Below are 21,600 nucleotides of genomic sequence, written 5' to 3' on the forward strand. Positions count from 1 at the left end.
AAGGTCCCTCTTTCGAAAATTAAGAAACAACATCCAAAGTGCAAAAATATTTTCTTTCTTTTTTAGAAAAAGAGAAAACAAATGAAAATTCAAATAAAAATATTTTCCTTTTACTTTTAAAATTCTCAAAGTTCAAATCAAAAGCAAATGAATTTTTTTTAGAAGTCTTTCTTTCAAAAATATAAATAAAAAAAATCAAAAAATATTTTCCTTCTTCTTTTAAAGCATTTCTTTCAAAAAATTCCAACCAAAACAAAAGAGTTAGCTTATTTACTTTATTCTCGATCTTACTGAACTACGCAAGATCTGATTTATACGGCCCTATGATACGTAGGCAATCCCCATCGGATTCGATCATAGCCGTAAAATAATTGAGTAAAAAAACTGGAAAAAAAAAGAAAAAGCAAAATTGAGTGAAAAAAAAGGGAAAGAAAAGAGTGATAAAAAATAAAAGAGTGACGAAAAAAAAGAGTGCCAAAAAATAAAAGAGCGGTAGAAATGAAAAAAAAATTAAGAGTGGTGAAAGAGAGGCAGAAATGAAGAAAAGAGGTACAGAGTAAAAATGGCTAGCTAAGGTCGTGATGAAACATGTAACCGTTCAAACACGCGGTAGAAGCGTTTAACTGTTAGGTGCATTGCATCCCAATGTGCGATTTCCTATACAGTTAAATGTTTGAGAACTAACAAGGTTGTTGGATGTGCAAATTAGCCAGGTTTTGGTGGTTGGTTTTGTTGGTAGTCTAGCCTCCCCTCCTTCACAAGATCCAAAGGAAAATATGACCTCCGCAAGCAATTTACCAATCATCGGTCCTGAGGATAGCCCGGCATCGGTTATTCTACAGCTAGAATCAGCAGCTGCTGAAGAGAATAAGATGTTGTGTCTCCGCATATTGGAAATGTAGGACGCCTGGTCTAATGGTAGGGAACCGCCAAGTGCAATGGGTTCCCAGAGTTGATCCCCAGGTCATGTGAGGTTACCAACTCCCCTGTGCCCAACCCGCTCATCCCATGCGGGCACCCTCCAATGACCTCCAATGATCCTAGCATGCCTTCTATGGTTCACCCCCAGGCACTAGCTTCAAGGGCACCGCCTCCAATATTCATCTTTCAGGGTCCACAACTTCAACAAGAAATAACATATGTGGCCTCGTACTCTTTCATTCAACCTCCGCAATATGATCTCTCGGGGGAGCAAGAAATGATTGTTAAAAATCCCGAGCAAGAGGAAATGGCTCGGAAGATGAAGAGCCTGGAACAAAGCCTGAAAAACATGCAAGGTCTGAGTGGTCAAAAGAGTGTCTCTTACTCCGACCTCTGTATGTTTTCCCATATCCACTTACCACCTGGCTTCAAGATGCCAAATTTTGAAAAGTACAACGGGCACGGAGACCTGGTTGCTCATCTGAAATGATACTGTAACCAATTGAGGGGTGCTAGTGGAAAAGAGAAGCTGCTAATGGCCTATTTTGGGAAAAGTCTCACCGGAATCGCTTCTAAGTGGTATACGGATCAAGAAATTATCCATTGGCACATGTGGGACGATATGGCCCGAGATTTTGTTTGCCAGTTCTAGTATAATGTGGACATCGCTCCCGACAGAAACTCTTTGTCCAATTTGAAAAAGAAAATCACGGAAAGCTTCCACGAATATGCTGTCAAATGGCATGACCAAGCTGCCAGGGTAAAGCCTCCAATGGATGAAATTGAAATGGACACAGTCTTTCTACAAGCCAAAGAGGCGGACTACTTCCAGAACATGATGGTCGTTATGGGAAAGTTGTTTGCTAAGGCTATCAAAATTTGGAAGATGGTAGAAAGTGGGCTAAAAACGGGTCGAATCTTGAGTTATGCTGCTTTTAGAGTCACATCACCAGATGTCCAAAATGGTTCGGAGGGTTTGATGAAAAGAAATGTGAGTGAGGAGTGAGCCATGATGGTTTCAAGCTCGAGAGGGGCCCGCAGGTCATTTAGCCAGTTATGTGTGCCTCTTATGGTCGCACCACACTATTATCCCCTTCAAGATGATGCTTATGTTGTGGCACCGCCTATCTATGCGGTGATTAGTGCGCAATCTTACATACAGCCACAACATCATACACAAAATCGAGCTCCACCTCCTAGATATGCCCATCCTTACCAAGCTCCATATAATCCTCAACCAAATGATCCCCAATACAATCCTCGCCCAAAGAGAACCTTTCAGAAAGAATCAGTTCACCCCTATTGGTGAATCGTATTCAAGCTTGTTCCAAAAGCTAATCAGGCTAGATCTATTGCAGCCAGTGGCCCCGAACCAGCCGAACCCCAAGTCCCCCTCGCACCGAGCTGATGCTAGATGTGAATACCACTCTGGAGCAGTGGGACACAGTACGAAGGACTATTGGACCCTCAAAAGGGTAGTTAAATATTTTATTGAAGCTGAAAGAATTGTTTTTCGGGATGAAGAAGCTCCTGATGTGATGAACAATCTGTTGCTTGACCACAACATCAGGCCAATGGTCAGAAAGATTTGTGGAGCTGAGGAATTTAATCCGGCACTGAAGTCCATTGCAGCCATTACCGAGACAGAAGAAAAGCCAAAAAATGGTCGCCAAGCATGAAAGTTCCCCATCAGACGGGAGTCTTAGTGGCCAGTCTTGCTATCCTTTCTGCATCCGGATTATCTCAAGGTGTGATCCGGATGTTTTACCTTATAGTTTACTTTCTGGGGCAAACCCTTCTATCTTCAAAAAATTGAAAAACAAAATCAAAAATCAAAAATCAAATGAAATTAATATTTCATTCTCCAGGAATGTCTCTTTTCTTAATCTTGTCATTTTTCTTTCTTATTCTTTTTTTAGTTCTGTTAAATGTAGATTTTAATAACATGACATGCTTGCGGACTTCATGCCCAGATCCTGAAAGTTGTTAGGCCTCGAAATAATGAAACAAGGATTAGATCGCAATAAAGATAAAGTTTAAGGAAATAAAACAAAGAGTTGGAACAACTAAAGGAAAATTGGTTCCCGGATTGGAAAGGTTCGTACATTGCAACAAGAGTACTGCCAAAAGAGTGCGTTGCACTTGGGACAAATCGAAAGAAATGTCCCTGAAATAACTATCAATGCAAATGCAGTCAAAAGGTATTATGTTGGATCCTTCATATAGTACTAATATTCTCTAATTGGGATGACGAAGGCTTTCATTCTCGCTAACCAAACACTATCAACCCTTTGCAAACCCTTTGAGCCGGCTCCCATTCTTTGATCACCCTCTTTGGAACCTAATGGTGTTATTGAAAAAAAAAGCAAAAAAAATGAAATGAAAAATGAAACAAAAAAATATCAATCAAAATAAGTTCAAGTCACCCTGAACTACGTTCGACTTGATTCCGAAAGGATACGTAGGCAACCTCTCTCTGGGGTTCAGTAACACCAGAATAAAAATCCAAATTCCCTCAAAAGTGAAACTAGGGCAGATGTTGTAATGGTCCGGCGATGATCCCGCCTGAATGGTTCCAAAGTTATAATTCGATCCAAATAATTTTTACCCAAATCCTTTCAAGTCCTTCCGATCAATCGGTGAGAATGTTCAAGGATCAGAGAATACGACTACTTGGATCCAATGCAATAAAAATAAGAGAAATAAAATGAGAGAGTTTTATTGGTGAAAACCCACACGGGCACCATGAGGCGATGGTAAGAAGAGAAATGAAAAATAAGAGAGTCTTGTTAGTAAAAACTCGTAAAGAGAACTATAAGGCGAGAAAAAAAATGAGAGAGGTCAGCTCGTGAAAACCCGCAAAGGGCGCCCCTGATCGAAAAGAGGATCCTCACAGCCATCGGCACCGACAGAGTCCTGGCAAGGTTTCTCAATTTTGAGGAAAATATTGTGATGAATTTCTGAGAGTCGGATGGTTTACACAAATCAGGCATCCAGTCCAAAAGGCATGTCATGTTCATTGAAGTCCTCATGTACTCCAGATAAGTCCTTCTTTCCTTTCCCCGAAAGGGACACTTCTTGTTTTAAACTCATTCTCCATTCCATCGTTTGTTTTCTTTGAATCCCTTTTGGTGTAACACTGTTCCGAAACTAAGACAAAGAAAGGATAGCAAGACTGATTTATAAGGTTCTCATTTGGCGCGAGCTAATGTGCAGAAAGGCACCCAGCCTCGTACGGGCATCAAGTCAACCCTGACTAGCCATGGCGACCGATGCTTCGAAATCAAAACTCTTGGAAAGAGAAAATTAAATGGAGCGCCTATAAAGGCAAATGAAGTTGAAAAGGTTGAGTCCCACGTGGCTAACCGTCTCGGGAAAGAGTTGAAAAAAGCCAAGGCATCCCAAATTTGAAGTTGGGAGAAAGAAGCCAGAAAATAAAAGCCAACGAAGGTGAAATAAAATTAAAGGTTAAGTCCCATGCGACTAGCCGTTGCAGCAAAGTTTGAGGAGCCGAAAGTTCCCCAATGCTCCGGAGAAAAGAAAAGAAAAAAATGATGAAAAAAAAAATATATATATATATATATATATATATATATATATATATATATATATATATATATAAAGAAGAGAAATCAGAAGGAAAAGCCTACGAAGGCAAGATAAAGTCAAAAAGGTTGAGTTCCACCAACCAATCACCATGACAAAGTCTAGATAAGCTAGAGTTTCTCCAGAGTCAGAAAGGCAATCGATATTCAGAAAGCAACCAGTTTCAGTTGAAAGGGCCGAGATCAAGTGATCAAAATAATCAAGGCCACAAAACCAACCACCGTTTCCAACTAACAATTGTTCTTTGTTTAAAAACATGAAACAGGTGCGATTCAAAGCAACCTTGTGAGAAGCAGGTGCAACCAAAGAGAAACTGCGCAAGGGCTAGAAAGAGCTTTGCAGCAATAATAAATCCAAAAGGGAAGTCTCCTCCAAATTCTTTCCCGTATTCCATGAAATAAAGAACCAAAAAAATGAACGTCACCAAACGTAAGATCCTTAAAATCTCCATTTTTCTGTTTTCAGCGTGCATCAATATTATTCACACCTCCCATTTTTGTAGCTTAACCTAAGTAGAACCTTTTTGCCTAGAGGGATCCAGCTCATATTTTTCGGGTAGAAGTACTCTTCGCTCAGGGTGTTTTACGTAGCTTAACCTAGGTAGAACCGTTTTGCCTAGGGGGATCCAGCTCATAGTTTCCAGGTAGAAGTACTCTTTGCTCAGGGTGTTTTACGTAGCTTAACCCAGGTTGAACCGTTTCGCCTAGGGGGGTCCAGCTCATAGTTTCCAGGTAGAAGTACTCTTCGCTCAGGGTGTTTTACGTAGCTTAACCCAGGTAGAACCGTTTCGCCTAGGGGAATCCAGCTCATAGTTTCTGGATTGAAGTACTCTTTGCTCAGGGTGTTTTACGTAGCTTAACCCAGGTAGAACCATTTCGCCTAGGGGGATCCAGCTCATATTTTTCGGGTAGAAGTACTCTTCGCTCAGGGTGTTTTACGTAGCTTAACCCAGGTAGAACTATTTTGCCTAGGGGGATCCAGCTTATAGTTTCTAGGTAGAAGTACTCTTCGCTCAAGGTGTTTTACGTAGCTTAACCCAGGTAGAACCGTTTCGCCTAGGGGAATCCAGCTCATAGTTTCTGGATAGAAGTACTCTTTGCTCAGGGTGTTTTACGTAGCTTAACCCAGGTAGAACCATTTCGCCTAGGGGGATCCAGCTCATATTTTTCGGGTAGAAGTACTCTTCGCTCAGGGTGTTTTACGTAGCTTAACCCAGGTAGAACCGTTTCGCCTTGGGGGATCCAGCTCATAGTTTTCGGGTAGAAGTACTCTTTGTTCAGGGTGTTTTACGTAGCTTAACCCATGTAGAACCGTTTCGCCTAGGGGGATCCAGCTCATAGTTTTCGGGTAGAAGTACTTTTCACTCAGGTTGTTTTACGTAGCTTAACTCAGGTAGAACCATTTCGCCTAGGGGGATCCAGCTCCTAGTTTTCGAGTAGAAGTACTCTTCGCTCAGGGTGTTTTATGTAGCTTAACCCAGGTAGAACCGTTTCGCCTAGGGGGATCCAGTTCGTAGTTCCGGGTAGAAGTAATCTTCGCTCAGGGTGTTTTACGTAGCTTAACCCAGGTAGAACCATTTCGCCTAGGGGGATCCAATTCGTAGTTCCGGGTAGAAGTAATCTTCGCTCAGGTTGTTTAATACAATTTAACTCAGATCGAACCTTTTTTCACCAAAAAGGATTCAACAGTTTATCAATAATACATGGTGCTAACACCCGATTCTATTTCCTTCTAGTAAGAGAAGGTACCAGCCCCTAATTACATTTCCTTTCAGTAGTACGGGATACCGATCCCTGGTTACACAATCATTCGTTACCAATTTTTATCTCTTTTAGCTAGTTTATACTACTATTTCTGTCTGCCTTTTCTATAAATTAGAGAATTTACAGATTTCTCTAATAACTCACAAAATTTTTCTAGTGCCAGACTGGGGCAAAAAAATTTTTTGTTCGTTTTTGTTTGTCTTTGATGGTTTTGCAGGCTCGGCCGTATAATACAAGTCAAGATTAAAGCTTGCAGTTTCAGTTTCTCATCAGAAGGAAGAAGTCTTTCGATCACAGGATAGTTGGAGTTAACTTTGACAATGTGTCAGTAACCCAGCTTCTCAAGATTCATTTCTCCAATTTCAGATCAGGAAAGCAAGCAACTGAAATTGAGTCATAATCGTTTCTTCAAAGAGTATCAAAATCCAATCTAAGGTCAACGCAAGCGAGCAGGTCAAGAATCGAGATTTGACTCCAGAAGACGTATAGATAGGAATTTTGTACTCTTAGTTTGCAGACATATATAGTACTCTTCTCTTTTTCTTTTTTTGATGTAAGAATTTTGTAACAGCAATAGCAACAGCGACAGCAATAGCAGCAACAGTCTTAACTCTAGTGTCTGGTAGTCCCAGCTACCAAATATTTCCAGAATTACACTAACTTGATTCGTTTATAGCCAAGGATATGTAGGCAGCCTCAGAAGCAAGGTTTGGTCACCTTTTTTTTCAAAAAAAAATTGCTTCCATTGGAGTGACATGTGAGCAAAAATTAGCTATGGCATTCACTTTTCTTTGCACGAAAACTCTTCATGTTCTCAAGCAAAGAAGGGCAGCTGTGAACACCTAATTTTTGCACTATCCTAATGTTATTAGTGTTTTGTTATTTTAATTATTTTTCTCAATTTTTGTGACTTTAATTGCATATTTCCTATCATAAAATACTAAAAAAAATAGTTCTTTCTTCATTTGTGCATTTTAAGAATTAACTAGCTGTTCAGTTGGTGAATTAATCTAGTTAATTGATCATTAGAATAAGTTATTTAATTTATTTATTTGTGTAACATTAGTTTAATAAGTAGGATTAAGGAAGAAATTTGGCCAAATTTGAAAGAAAAAGTGTCCAAGAGTGCAAGATAAAGGGCTGTCATTGAAAGGGTCTGAAACTACGTAGTTTTGCCTCAAAACTACGTCGTTTCACTAAATGAAACAAGATCAAATCATACCCATCCATTCCATCTTGATCCAATGGATCTCATTCACTCTTGACTTAGGTATTTAAAGCCTCAAAAATCTGAAAATTGTCCTCATTTTCACCCATAATTCTTTTCTCCTTCTTCTCTCTTCTCTCTCTCTCTTCACTCTCTCTACGCCGCCGCAGCTCCGCCCACCGTCGCCAGCCGGAAATAGCCGCTGCCGGCGGACCACCTCCAAACACCTCTAAATTCACACCATGTAATCTCCACAACTTCCTCCTTCCATATCTCCCAACCAAATCCTTCAAAAATCCCTCAAACTCTTTGAATCTAAGATCTAGGAAACTTTCCCGTCACTTTTTTTCCCAAATTCTTGAAGCTCAAACCACTACCACCCCACAATACTTACATCAATGGATAGAGCTCCTCAAGACCTAGCTATTGATGCCAATTTCACCCTGAAAATCCGGCCAAATTCCGGCGACCTCCCCGAACACCCTCTTTTGGCATATCACCATTTTTCGGCCACTTGAATTATAAAATGGTAAAAATCCTATTATTTTTCGTGGCTGATTTTTTTTATTTTATTTTTATTTTTCAGATTTTATTTTGTCTATTATTAATTATTTTAGCATTAGTTTTTAAAGTTTGAAATGTTAAATTTTCTGTTTTTGCACTTGTTGAAGTAGTAAAAGAGTTTTGTATTGACAAAAGTGAGGTAGTGAAAAATACTTAAGAGTATATGGTACTTGTTGGGTTATTTATTTGCTGCTGAAGACTCTTTGAGTACAACACTCAAAAGTCAAATTGTTTGGTAAGAAAATGTAGATCTTTGGACGGTGTTTGAATAAAAGTCTATCTTTGAATAGTAGAGAGCAGATTTGTTTGAAATACTAGACAAGATTTGAACCAGAAAGTCTGGCCTTTTGAATTTAAGAGCAGATTTTGTAGAAAAATCTGTCAAAAAGATTGATTTTTATTTTTTTGAAATAGCTGGTTGTTTTGATATATAGGGGGGACTCCATCACATTTGAGAGGAGCTTTTGATAATTGCTTTGGACACACAAAAAAGAGAAAAAAATCAGTAGCTATAATATCCCTTAGCAGCTTTTGTGAGTTGATTCTTAGGTGAAAAACTTGTTTAAGGAAAATAGAGTAGTCTGGAAAGATTTTCTGGAGTTACATAATTCTACTGTTTTGCTGGGGTTTCTAGTTTATTTTCTTGGGTTTGAATCTGCCGGTTGTCGTTGTCTTTTGCTATTGTTGCTGCCCGTTTAATTGTTTTGCTGTTGATTTTGGAAAGAGCTGACTCTGTTGTATTTGTTCTTCTTTCTGCTGTCCAGGTAATTTTCGGACCATGTAAACTCATAAAATCGAGTTGGAATGAAAGATAATGACGCTGGGAAATATTAGTAGCTTCATCCTTCTATTGTAATTCATTTTTATATGCTCTTGAATGTTTGATAATGTTTTAACGATATGTTAGTTAATTAAATTGTGTTAAGCATCTTTAATTATTTTTATTTTTGCAAAGCATTAGATATAATTCCACTGGCATTTGGTTGTCTGAAAGGAGCATATATATATTAAAATTTGAACCCTTGTAGCCATGTTTGTCCCATTGTTGTCACCAAGCTAAGTTTTATTATTATTATTATTATTATTATTATTATTATTATTATTATTATTATTATTATTATTATTATTTTTTAGAGTCCCAATAATCTTTTTTTTATCTCTTAAAAAATACTTATTTAGTAAGGTAGTTAAGCTGTAGATTAGAAAGACAATCTGTAAACTTATTTTTGTAAACAGTTGGCTACGAATTGCAAATAGCAAGATAGGGTCAAATCTGTAACATAGCTTTAAAAGGCCATATCTGCAGATTTAAAGTCCAAAAGCATATGGGCTTTTTGAATTTTGTCTTGGATATGAGCCCATTTGACTCCATCAACCCAACAGTGGGCTGCCTTATTCAATGTCAAGACAAGCCCACATCTTACTAGTTTTAAGCAATGTCAATTAATAATTTTCTCTCATTAGTCTCATCTTTTAAATTAGTACTCATAACAATAATTTTCTTTCATTAGTTAAGTTGTAGATTATTATTCAAATCTTTTCTTTAATTTTTTTAAAAATAAATAAAAATGGACATAAGAAAAGCATAAAAATCAAATAAATCACAGTTTATCCAAGTCTAATTCAAGCCAAATGTAGTCAATAAAGCGACCGTACTAGAACCACGGGACTCAGGGAATGCCTTACACCTTCTCTCCGGTCAACACAATTCCTTACCCGGACTTTGTTTTCACAGACCAATAATAATAGAGTCAAACCTTCCTTTGAATAGGGATTCAAATAAAAGGTGACTTGGAACACCGGCAAAAATCAATTCCAAGTGGCGACTCTGTAAATAAAATAATCCCTATTTCAAATTTGTCACTTTAATTGGAAAAGCTCTTTAACCCACAATCCATAACATTTTACACTTATCTTTTGGAGGGGTAAAAAGGGGTGTGACAACCACTAATGTAAGTTTCATTCAACTAGAGATCATATAGGGCTTTTATGGATACATAGTGAAGGTTTTTGGTTCCAGGTAGGCAATGTTTGGTCTAAGTAGGTTCCATCTTCCCTTAAGCACTTCTTTTGTTTTATTTTGGCACACATTCACTTGACTTTTTGAGTCTTTTCACTTCTTTCTAAGGAGTTAGAGAGACACACTGTCACTCTTTCTTATACATTTCAAATCTTTTCTCCTTTCTCAACTTTCTACACCTTTCATTCTTTGCTTTTCTTGAATCTCTTTTTATTCAATTCTACATTGAGCATTCTTTTTGTTTTTTTGCTTTTCTTTCTTTTTCATTGCCTTTCCTTTTCTTCATTTAATATCTTTTTACCACTTTGTTGCCATCCTCGTCTTTCCCTCCAAACTTATACTTTTGCCATGTGCTAAGGAAAGGTCGGGTGCCAAGAGAGGGTATCTTTTAGAACGGGTAAAGGCTCGTATCATGGTTCTTGAAGGAAAAAGGTCTAAGGCTCAAAAGGGTTGACTAGGGATTTTATCATTGGTAGGCTATGGAAGTGTTCAAGCTATCATTTGGATAAAGGAGAGCCTATAATCATGTCTCAAGCCAAAATTCACTCAGGATTTCGCCTCAACAAACATTTAGGACAAGTTCTAGACCAATGGCTCGGGACTTGGACTTGCAATGTAATTTCTCACCACACAAGCTATGGGATCGCTAAAGACACAAAGTCGGGGGCCCACAACGACCTTAGATAAGATTTGAGCACACAATGGTCCCGAAAAATCACTTGATGATTATCGGTCAACACAAGAGTCTCAAGGTCACGAATTTCACCATCCTAAACACAACAATTTATTTTTGACCATGAGATCAAAGGCAAATGTGCTAGGCCCAAGTGAAGCTTTGCTTGAGGAACCCTTAACCTAACTACTAACAAGCAAAAAAAATGGACTCAAACCCTTAAGAAAGTTCTCACGCCATCCATCATTGGGAAGAGACACCCGGTTCACACAAACTACACCTTTGGAAAGAACCGTGGCATTAAGAAAACTAAAGGCTTATTGAGAACGTTCAAAACAAGAAGCTACGAACATAAATAAGAAGCTACAGAAAAGAAAAATGCGGAAAGTAAGATGAATATTTACAAGAGGGGATTTAATCGAATATACAATAGAGGGGATGCATATATAAAATATAACATAAACTTTATATATAGGCCCAAAGTAAAAAAGTACGAAAAATGTAAAGAAGTGCTAAAATTATATACATACCAAAGATGAAAAACAAAGAAAGCATAAAAATTATCAAATATATACAATCATACAACAAATCAATATAGGGCTTACCCCCTCAAATGAAAGATGGCATTGTCCTCAATGACAACTAAACCAAATAAGTACCAAAATAAAAGGGAAAAGGATATAGAGACTCCATATGGCCCATCTGTTTGCATGGGATCCTAAGTGGTCCCTGGGTCCTCAATATGCTCAGGAACCTCAGACTGGTTCCCTATGGCCTGCTGCTCTGCTGCTGGGACCTGGACCTGGACGGGCTCCTGGGCTGAATCTTGTGGCTAACTAGAGGAGGTCTCCAGTAGGTCTGCCAACTGGATGACTGCATCATCTGCTCGGGGAATCATCCTTTTCCTCTTGGGCGGCCTCTAGGACTGCTCTGGCTGGGAATGAGCTGATGGCACCAGGTCCTGTAGCAATAAGTCCAAAGGCAGATGATCTGCCTTCATCTTGTCAACCTCAACCCTCATCTCCTTTACGGACTCATTGGAAGCCCGCATCTTTCTCATCTTCATAGCCTCCCTAGCAAGCTCCTTAAGAGATTTCCCATGAGACTCCACAACATCCATAAGAACCTTATGTGTGTCAAGGATTTTCTTCTGGTTGTCCAGAATATCCTTGAGGGCGTCCTCAATAAACTGTGGGACCTGTGGAGGTAGAGGTGTCGACTGAGCTGCTACGGTAGATATGAGGACAGAAAACTTGGATGAAGCTGTCTGCATCCAGTTGTTGATGGTGAGAAGAGCCTGGCTCAGTCGGTGTGCAGTCATTGGGTAAGCTCGGGAATAGGGTATATCTGGATCTGTCGAAGTGGATGGACCGGGGAGAATGTCCGCTGAGGTGGAGGCAAGCTGAGTAGGAGCCACTACCATAACTAGCTCTTCAGACTGGACAGTTGGAGAAGTGATTGTTCCCTTGAAGTTCTTGCCTTTTGGGTTGTCATCATGCTGCATATTGTACCATGAGAACGGGACCTTCACTTTTACCTTGATATCAAATGGCCTCTTTTCAACTTTTAGGTCCTTGAAGTACATAGTCAAGAAGCTAAGGAAGGGGTAGTTTCTGTCACCATCACTGATTACCTGCGTAATTACCTGAGACATTACCTTCCCGACATTGATCAGGTACCCAGCCATGATCGATGCCACCAAAACTGCCCGGTGAAGAGGGAGGGAGTTGTCATGAGTAGTGGGGTCCAATCTTCTGCCTACAAATGTTTCCCACTCCTTGGCCTCGAAGTTCAAACTTCTTCTCAAAATCTTTACGCCCCCATTCAACCAATCAAGGGTGGTACCTGGGATTTCCAGACACTGCGCCAACCAGGGATGGACTCCTCACCTAATTCCATCTTCACCAAATACAGCGACTCATCCTCCTCATCAAAGCCCAAGTGGTCATTTATGGTTTTCCCATCGAATAGCACTTTCAAGTTGCGCACCTTGGTCACTTTGGTGCCCTTCTTGATGTGAGCAACATTGGGGTAGAATTCCTTAACTAGGTGCTAGTTTGCGTCTTCATAATTGTTTAAGAAATACTCCCAGCCCACTCTCTCTCTAAACTACCTTATCATATTGGGGTTGTGAGGAAAAAGGTCTCTATCTACAAAACTTCCGGAATTAATTTCCTCACAGGCCACCATTCTCTGAATTTATGGTAGGCCACCTCGCTCACAAAGCGGTCTTGCCATACCTCTGGGTTTCTAGTTCATTCTACCCCGCCAACCTGGGGCTCACACCCTTCTCATACTACCTCTTCTTCTCCTACTGCACCCTCTCCAGATAATGAAGTTGTGGGAGAGGTGGAGTATTCATCCCCACTGCCTTTAGCTGAGCCCTCAGACGACCCAGAAGATACATTTACAAACGCTTGGGCACCGGGGGAAGGTGGAAGAGTGTCTCTTAGTTTGTTTCTCTCTGGCTAGTCAAAGATGTACTCTAGGATTGAGTTTGAAGATATATCCCGGGAGGGCTCGTATTCACTCCAGATTGGTCAATGGCCCTATCAGCAGCTTTAATGATCTTCCTCATATTTTTAATATTTTGTCGTGCTTGAGGAGTCAGTCTTATCATTTTCTGTTTCCCTCCCTGGGAGGATTCACCTCGACCAGCTTGTTTAGAACCCTTGCCTCTTTGTTTCACCATTGTCTGCAAACAACATCCATTAGGTTTGTTAGTATCAGTAAAAGTAATTAAGATCGAAGTTGCAGAAAAGAAAAGGTTGCAGAAAGTTGCAGATATTACATAGTGCGTACCGCACAAAATGTAGTGCGGCAACACAGAGGCCAATGTGGACCGCACAAAATGCCAATGTGGTCCGCACAAAGGTGGGGTTCAGACTACCCACTCTCTGAACAAATGTTCCGCGGACCGCACAAAATGGTAATGTGGTCCGCATTGAGGCACCGCGGACCGCACAAAATGCAATGCGGCCGCGGTCCTCGAAGATCAAGTTTCAGGACTTTCAGCAATGCGGTCCGCACAAAATGTCATTGTGGACCGCACAAAATCCACTACGGTCCGCACTGAATTCCCAGAAGCAGAAATAATCTAGGGTTCGAAGGAATTTTAATTTAAATCAAATTTTATACATAATAAGGATCCCTAAGTGGTTGCCCAGGATTTTTAACTACCTAATCCTATCTTAAACAATAAATTAACTACCCTAACCTAACAAATTTAAAGAAATACGGGAAGAACAGAATAATAGACAAGAAAAACAAAAAGTAAAGGAAAAATAACAAAATTAAAATAATTAAAAAGAATTTAATGTTACCAGATGTGAGAAGAACTGAATATTAACAACGAGTTGAATCTTGAGTTATGCTGCTTTTAGAGTCACATCACCAGATGTCCAAAATGGTTCGGAGGGTTTGATGAAAAGAAATGTGAGTGAGGAGGGAGCCATGATGGTTTCAAGCTTGAGAGGGGCCCGCAAGTCATTTAGCCAGTTATGTGTGCCTCTAATGGTCGCACCACACTATTATCCCCTTCAAGATGATGCTTATGTTGTGGCACCGCCTATCTATGCGGTGATGAGTGTGCAATCTTACACACAGCCACAACATCATACACAAAATCGAGTTCCACCTCCTAGATATGCCCATCCTTTCCAAGCTCCATATAATCCTCAACCAAATGATCCCCAATACAATCCTCGCCCAAAGAGAACCTTTTAGAAAGAATCAGTTCACCCCTATTGGTGAATCGTATTCAAGCTTGTTCCAAAAGCTAATCAGGCTAGATCTATTGCAGCCAGTGGCCCCGAACCAGCCAAACCCCAAGTCCCCCTCGCACCGAGCTGACGCTAGATGTGAATTCCACTCTGGAGCAGTGGGACACAGTACGGAGGACTGTTGGACCCTCAAAAGGGAAGTTAAATATTTTATTGAAGCTGAAAGAATTGTTTTTCGGGATGAAGAAGCTCCTGATGTGATGAACAATCTGTTGCTTGCCCACAACATCAGGCCAATGGTCGGAAATATTTGTGAAGCTGAGGAATTTAATCCGGCACTGAAGTCCATTGCAGCCATTGCCGAGACAGAAGAAAAGCCAAAAAATGGTCGCCAAGCATGAAAGTTCCCCATCAGACGGGAGTCTTAGTGGCCAGTCTTGCTATCCTTTCTGCATCCGGATTATCTCAAGGTGTGATCAGGATGTTTTACCTTATTGTCTTACTTTCTGGTGCAAACCCTTCTATCTTCAAAAAATCAAAAAACAAAATCAAAAATCAAAAATCAAATGAAATTAATATTTCATTCTCCAGGAATGTTTCTTTTCTTAATCTTGTCATTTTTCTTTCTTATTCTCTTTTTAGTTCTGTTAAATGCAGATTTTAATAACATGACATGCTTGTGGACTTCATGCCCAGATCCTGAAAGTTGTTAGGCCTCGAAATAATGAAACAAGGATTAGATCCCAATAAAGATAAAGTTTAAGGAAATAAAACAAAGAGTTGGAACAACTAAAGGAAAATTGGTTCCCGGATTGGAAAGGTTCGTACATTGCAACAAGAGTACTGCCAAAAGAGTGCGTTGCACTTGGGACACATCGAAAGAAATGTCCCTGAAATAACTATCAATGCAAATGCAGTCAAAAGGTATTATGTTGGATCCTTCATATAGTACTAATATTCTCTAATTGGGATGACGAAGGCTTTCATTCTCGCTAACCAAACACTATCAACCCTTTGCAAACCCTTTGAGCCGGCTCCCATTCTTTGATCACCCTCTTTGGAACCTAATGGTGTTATTGAAAAAAAAAAGCAAAAAAATGAAATGAAAAATGAAACAAAAAAATATCAATCAAAACAAGTTCAAGTCACCCTGAACTACGTTCGACTTGATTCCGAAAGGATACGTAGGCAACCTCTCTCTGGGGTTCAGTCACACCAGAATAAAAATCCAAATTCCCTCAAAAGTGAAACTAGGGCAGATGTTGTAATGGTCCGGCGATGATCCCGCCTGAATGGTTCCAAAGTTATAATTCGATCCAAATAATTTTTACCCAAATCCTTTCAAGTCCTTCCGATCAATCGGTGAGAATGTTCAAGGATCAGAGAATACGACTACTTGGATCCGATGCAATAAAAATGAGAGAAATAAAATGAGAGAGTTTTATTGGTGAAAACCCACACGGGCACCATAAGGTGATGGTAAGAAGAGAAATGAAAAATAAGAGAGTCTTGTTAGTAAAAACTCGTAAAGAGCACTATAAGGCGAGAAAAAAAATGAGAGAGGTCATCTCGTGAAAACCCGCAAAGGGCGCCCCTGATCGAAAAGAGGATCCTCACAGCCATCGGCACCGACAGAGTCCTGGCAAGGTTTCTCAATTTTGAGGAAAAAATTGTGATGAATTTCTGAGAGTCGGATGGTTTACACAAATCAGGCATCCAGTCCAAAAGGCATGTCATGTTCATTGAAGTCCTCATGTACTCCAGATAAGTCCTTCTTTCCTTTCCCCGAAAGGGACACTTGTTGTTTTAAACTCATTCTCCATTCCATTGTTTGTTTTCTTTGAATCCCTTTTGCTCTAACACTGTTCCGAAACTAAGACAAAGAAAGGATAGAAAGACTGATTTATAAGGTTCTCATTTGGTGCGAGCTAATGTGCAGAAAGGCACCCAGCCTCGTATGGGCATCAAGTCAACCCTGACTAGCCATGGCGGCCGATGCTTCGAAATCAAAACTCTTGGAAAGAGAAAATTAAATGGAGCGCCTATAAAGGCAAATGAAGTTGAAAAGGTTGAGTCCTACGTGGCTAACTGTCTCGGCAAAGAGTTGAAAAAAGCCAAGGCATCCCAAATTTGAAGTTGGGAGAAAGAAGCCAGAAAAGAAAAGCCAACGAAGGTGAAATAAAATTGGAAAAGGTTAAGTCCCACGCGACTAGCCGTTGCAGCAAAGTTTGAGGAGCCGAAAGTTCCCCAATGCTCCGGAGAAAAGAAAAGAAAAAAAATGATGAATATATATATATATATATAAAAAGAGAAATCAGAAGGAAAAGCCTACGAAGGCAAGATAAAGTCGAAAAGGTTGAGTTCCACCAACCAATCATCATGATAAAGTCTAGATAAGCTAGAGTTTCTCCAGAGTAAGAAAGGCAATCAGTATTCAGGAAGCAACTAGTTTCAGTTAAAAGGGCCGAGATCAAGTGATAAAAATAATCAAGGCCACAAAACCAACCACCGTTTCCAATTAACAATTGTTCTTTGTTTAAAAACATGAAACAGGTGCGATTCAAAGTAACCTTGTGAGAAGCAGGTGCAACCAAAGAGAAACTACGCAAGGGCTAGAAAGAGCTTTGCAGCAATAATAAATCCAAAAGGGAAGTCCCCTCCAAATTCTTTCCCGTATTCCATGAAATAAAGAACCAAAAAAAATGAACGTCACCAAACGTAAGATCCTTAAAATCTCCATTTTTCTGTTTTCAGCGTGCATCAATATTATTCACACCTCCCATTTTTGTAGCTTAACCTAAGTAGAACCTTTTTGCCTAGGGGATCCAGCTCATAGTTTTCGGGTAGAAGTACTCTTCGCTCAGGGTGTTTTACGTAGCTTAACCTAGGTAGAACCGTTTTGCCTAGGGGGATCCAACTCATAGTTTCCGGGTAGAAGTACTCTTTGCTCAGGGTGTTTTACGTAGCTTAACCCAGGTTGAACCGTTTCGCCTAGGGGGGTCCAGCTCATAGTTTCCAAGTAGAAGTACTCTTCGCTCAGGGTGTTTTACGTAGCTTAACCCAGGTAGAACCGTTTCGCCTAGGGGAATCCAGCTCATAGTTTCTGGATAGAAGTACTTTTCGCTCAAGGTGTTTTACGTAGCTTAACCCAGGTAGAACCGTTTCGCCTAGGGGGATCCAGCTCATATTTTTCGGGTAGAAGTACTCTTCGCTCAGGGTGTTTTACGTAGCTTAACCCAGGTAGAACCGTTTCGCCTAGGGGGATCCAGCTCATAGTTTCTAGGTAGAAGTACTCTTCGCTCAGGGTATTTTACGTAGCTTAACCCAGGTAGAACTGTTTTGCCTAGGGGGATCCAGCTCATAGTTTCCGGGTAGAAGTACTCTTCGCTCAGGGTGTTTTACGTAGCTTAACCCAGGTAGAACCGTTTCGCCTAGGGGGATCCAGCTCATAGTTTTCGGGTTGAAGTACTCTTCGCTCAGGGTGTTTTACGTAGCTTAACCCAGGTAGAGCCATTTCTCCTAGGGGGATCCAGCTCATAGTTTTCGGGTAGAAGTACTCTTTGTTCAGGGTGTTTTACGTAGCTTAACCCATGTAGAACCATTTCGCCTAGGGGGATCCAGCTCATAGTTTTCGGGTAGAAGTATTTTTCACTCAGGTTGTTTTACGTAGCTTAACTCAGGTAGAACTATTTCGCCTAGGGGGATCCAGCTCCTAGTTTTCGAGTAGAAGTACTCTTCGCTCAGGGTGTTTTACGTAGCTTAACCCAGGTAGAACCGTTTCGCCTAGGGGGATCTAGTTCGTAGTTCGGGTAGAAGTAATCTTCGCTCAGGGTGTTTTACGTAGCTTAACCCAGGTAGAACCGTTTCGCCTAGGGGGATCCAATTCGTAGTTCCGGGTAGAAGTAATCTTCGCTCAGGTTGTTTAATACAATTTAACTCAGATCGAACCTTTTTTCACCTAAAAGGATTCAACAGTTTATCAATAATACATGGTGCTAACACCCGATTCTATTTCCTTCTAGTAAGAGAAGGTACCAGCCCCTAATTACATTTCCTTTCAGTAGTACGGGATACCGATCCCTGGTTACACAATCATTCGTTACCAATTTTTATCTCTTTTAGCTAGTTTATACTACTATTTCTGTTTGACATTTCAATAAATTAGAGAATTTACAGATTTCTCTAATAACTCACAAAATTTTTCTAGTGCCAGACTGGGGCAAAAAAAATTTTTGTTCGTTTTTGTTTGTCTTTGATGGTTTTGCAGGCTCGGTCGTATAACACAAGTGAAGATTAAAGCTTACAGTTTCAGTTTCTCATCAGAAGGAAGAAGTCTTTCGATCACAGGATAGTTGGAGTTAACTTTGACAATGTGTCAGTAACCCAGCTTCTCAAGATTCATTTCTCCAATTTCAGATCAGGAAAGCAAGCAACTGAAATTGAGTCATAATCGTTTCTTCAAAGAGTATCAAAATCCAATCTAAGGTCAACGCAAGCGAGCAGGTCAAGAATCGAGATTTGACTCCAGAAGACGTATAGATAGGAATTTTGTACTCTTAGTTTGCAAACATATATAGTACTCTTCTCTTTTTCTTTTTTGATGTAAGAAATTTGTAACAGCAATAGCAACAGCGACAGCAATAGCAGCAACAGTCTTAACTCTAGTGTCTGGTAGTCCCATCTACCAAATATTTCCAGAATTACACTAACCTGATTCGTTTATAGCCAAGGATATGTAGGCAGCCTCAGAAGCAAGGTTTGATCACCTTTTTTTTCATAAAAAAATTGCTTCCATTGGAGTGACATGTGAGCAAAAATTAGCTATGGCATTCACTTTTCTTTGCACGAAAATTCTTCATGTTCTCAAGCAAAGAAGGGCAGCTGTGAACACCTAATTTTTGCACTATCCTAATGTTATTAGTGTTTTGTTATTTTAATTATTTTTCTCAATTTTTGTGACTTTAATTGCATATTTCCTATCATAAAATACTAAAAAAAAATAGTTCTTTCTTCATTTGTGCATTTTAAGAATTAACTATCTGTTCAGTTGGTGAATTAATCTAGTTAATTGATCATTAGAATAAGTTATTTAATTAATTTATTTGTGTAAAATTAGTTTAATAAGTAGGATTAAGGAAGAAATTTGGTCAAATTTGAAAGAAAAAGTGTCCAAGAGTGCAAGATAAAGGGCTGTCATTGAAAGGGTCTGAAACTACGTAGTTTTTCCTCAAAACTACGTCGTTTCACTAAATGAAACAAGATCAAATCATACCCATCCATTCCATCTTGATCCAATGGATCTCATTCACTCTTGACTTAGGTATTTAAAGCCTCAAAAATCTGAAAATTGTCCTCATTTTCACCTATAATTCTTTTCTCTCTCTCTCTTCACTCTCTCTACGCCGCCGCAGCTCCGCCCCCCCGTCGCCAGCCGGAAATCGCCGCTGCTGGCGGACCACCTCCAAACACCTCTAAATTCACACCATGTAATCTCCACAACTTCCTCCTTCCATATCTCCAAACCAAATCCTTCAAAAATCCCTCAAACTCCTTGAATCTTAGATCTAGGAAACTTTCCCGTCACTTTTTTGCCCAAATTCTTGAAGCTCAAACCACTACCACCCCACAATACTTACATCAATGGATAGAGCTCCTCAAGACCTAGCTATTGATTCCAATTTCACCCTGAAAATCCGGCCAAATTCCGGCGACCTCCCCGAACACCCTCTTTTGGCATATCACCATTTTCCGGCCACTTGAATTATAAAATGGTAAAAATCCTATTATTTTTCGTGGCTGATTTTTTTTATTTTATTTTTATTTTTCAGATTTTATTTTGTCTATTATTAATTATTTTAGCATTAGTTTTTGAAGTTTGAAATGTTAAATTTTCTGTTTTTGCACTTGTTGAAGTAGTAAAATAGTTTTGTATTGATAAAAGTGAGGTAGTGAAAAATACTTAAGAGTATATGGTACTTGTTGGGTTGTTTATTTGCTGCTGAAGACTCTTTGAGTACAACACTCAAAAGTCAAATTGTTTGGTAAGAAAATGTAGATCTTTGGACAGTGTTTGAATAAAAGTCTATCTTTGAATAGTAGATAGCAGATTTGTTTGAAATACTTGACAAGATTTGAACCAGAAAGTCTGGCCTTTTGAATTTAAGAGCAGATTTTGTAGAAAAATCTGTCAAAAAGATTGATTTTTATTTTTTTGAAATAGCTGGTTGTTTTGATATATAGGGGGGACTCCATCACATTTGAGAGGAGCTTTTGATAATTGCTTTGGACACACAAAAAAGAGAAAAAATCAGTAGCTATAATATCCCTTAGCAGCTTTTGTGAGTTGATTCTTAAGTGAAAAACTTGTTTAAGAAAAATAGAGTAGTCTTGAAAGATTTTCCTGGAGTTACATAATTCTACTGTTTTGCTGGGGAATTTCTAGTTTATTACCTTGGGTGTGAATCTGTCGGTTGTCGCTGTCTTTTGCTATTGTTGCTGCCCATTTAATTGTTTTGCTGTTGATTTTGGAAAGAGCTGACTCTGTTGTATTTGTTCTTCTTTCTGCTGTCCAGGTAATTTTCGGACCATGTAAACTCATAAAATCGAGTTGGAATGAAAGATAATGACGCTGGTAAATATTAGTAGCTTCATCCTTCTATTGTAATTCATTTTTATGTGCTCTTGAATGTTTGATAATGTTATAACGATATGTTAGTTAATTAAATTGTGTTAAGCATCTTTAATTATTTTTATTTTTGCAAAGCATTAGATATAATTCCACTGGCATTTGGTTGTCTGAAAGGAGCATATATATATTAAAATTTGAACCCTTGTAGCCATGTTTGTCTCATTGTTGTCACCAAGCTAAGTTTTTATTATTATTATTATTATTATTATTATCTTTTAGAGTTCCAATAATCTTTTTTTTATCTCTTAAACAATACTTATTTAGTAAGGTAGTTAAGCTGTAGATTAGAAAGACAATCTGTAAACTTATTTTTGTAAACAGTTGGTTGCGAATTGCAAATAGCAAGATAGGGTCAAATCTGTAACATAGCTTTAAAAGGCCATATCTGCAGATTTAAAGTCCAAAAGCATATGGGCATTTTGGATTTTGTCTTGGA

The 21,600-nt window shown here is 39.2% G+C and overlaps 2 long non-coding RNA genes across 2 annotated transcripts; both read left to right on the forward strand.

Moving 5' to 3' along the window:
• Nucleotides 1–7,595: 7,595 nt before the first annotated feature.
• On the forward strand, nucleotides 7,596–9,093 carry LOC138877054 (uncharacterized). The gene is made up of 2 exons (XR_011402367.1): nucleotides 7,596–8,026; nucleotides 8,826–9,093. It is a non-coding gene; the product is annotated as an uncharacterized lncRNA (long non-coding RNA).
• Nucleotides 9,094–19,877: 10,784 nt separating this feature from the next.
• Nucleotides 19,878–21,212, forward strand: LOC138877129 (uncharacterized). Its single transcript, XR_011402453.1, has 2 exons — nucleotides 19,878–20,247; nucleotides 21,049–21,212. It is a non-coding gene; the product is annotated as an uncharacterized lncRNA (long non-coding RNA).
• The last annotated feature ends 388 nt before the right edge of the window (nucleotides 21,213–21,600 follow it).

This window comes from Nicotiana sylvestris, chromosome 9, assembly GCF_000393655.2.
Source record: "Nicotiana sylvestris chromosome 9, ASM39365v2, whole genome shotgun sequence".
NCBI lineage: Eukaryota > Viridiplantae > Streptophyta > Magnoliopsida > Solanales > Solanaceae > Nicotiana > Nicotiana sylvestris.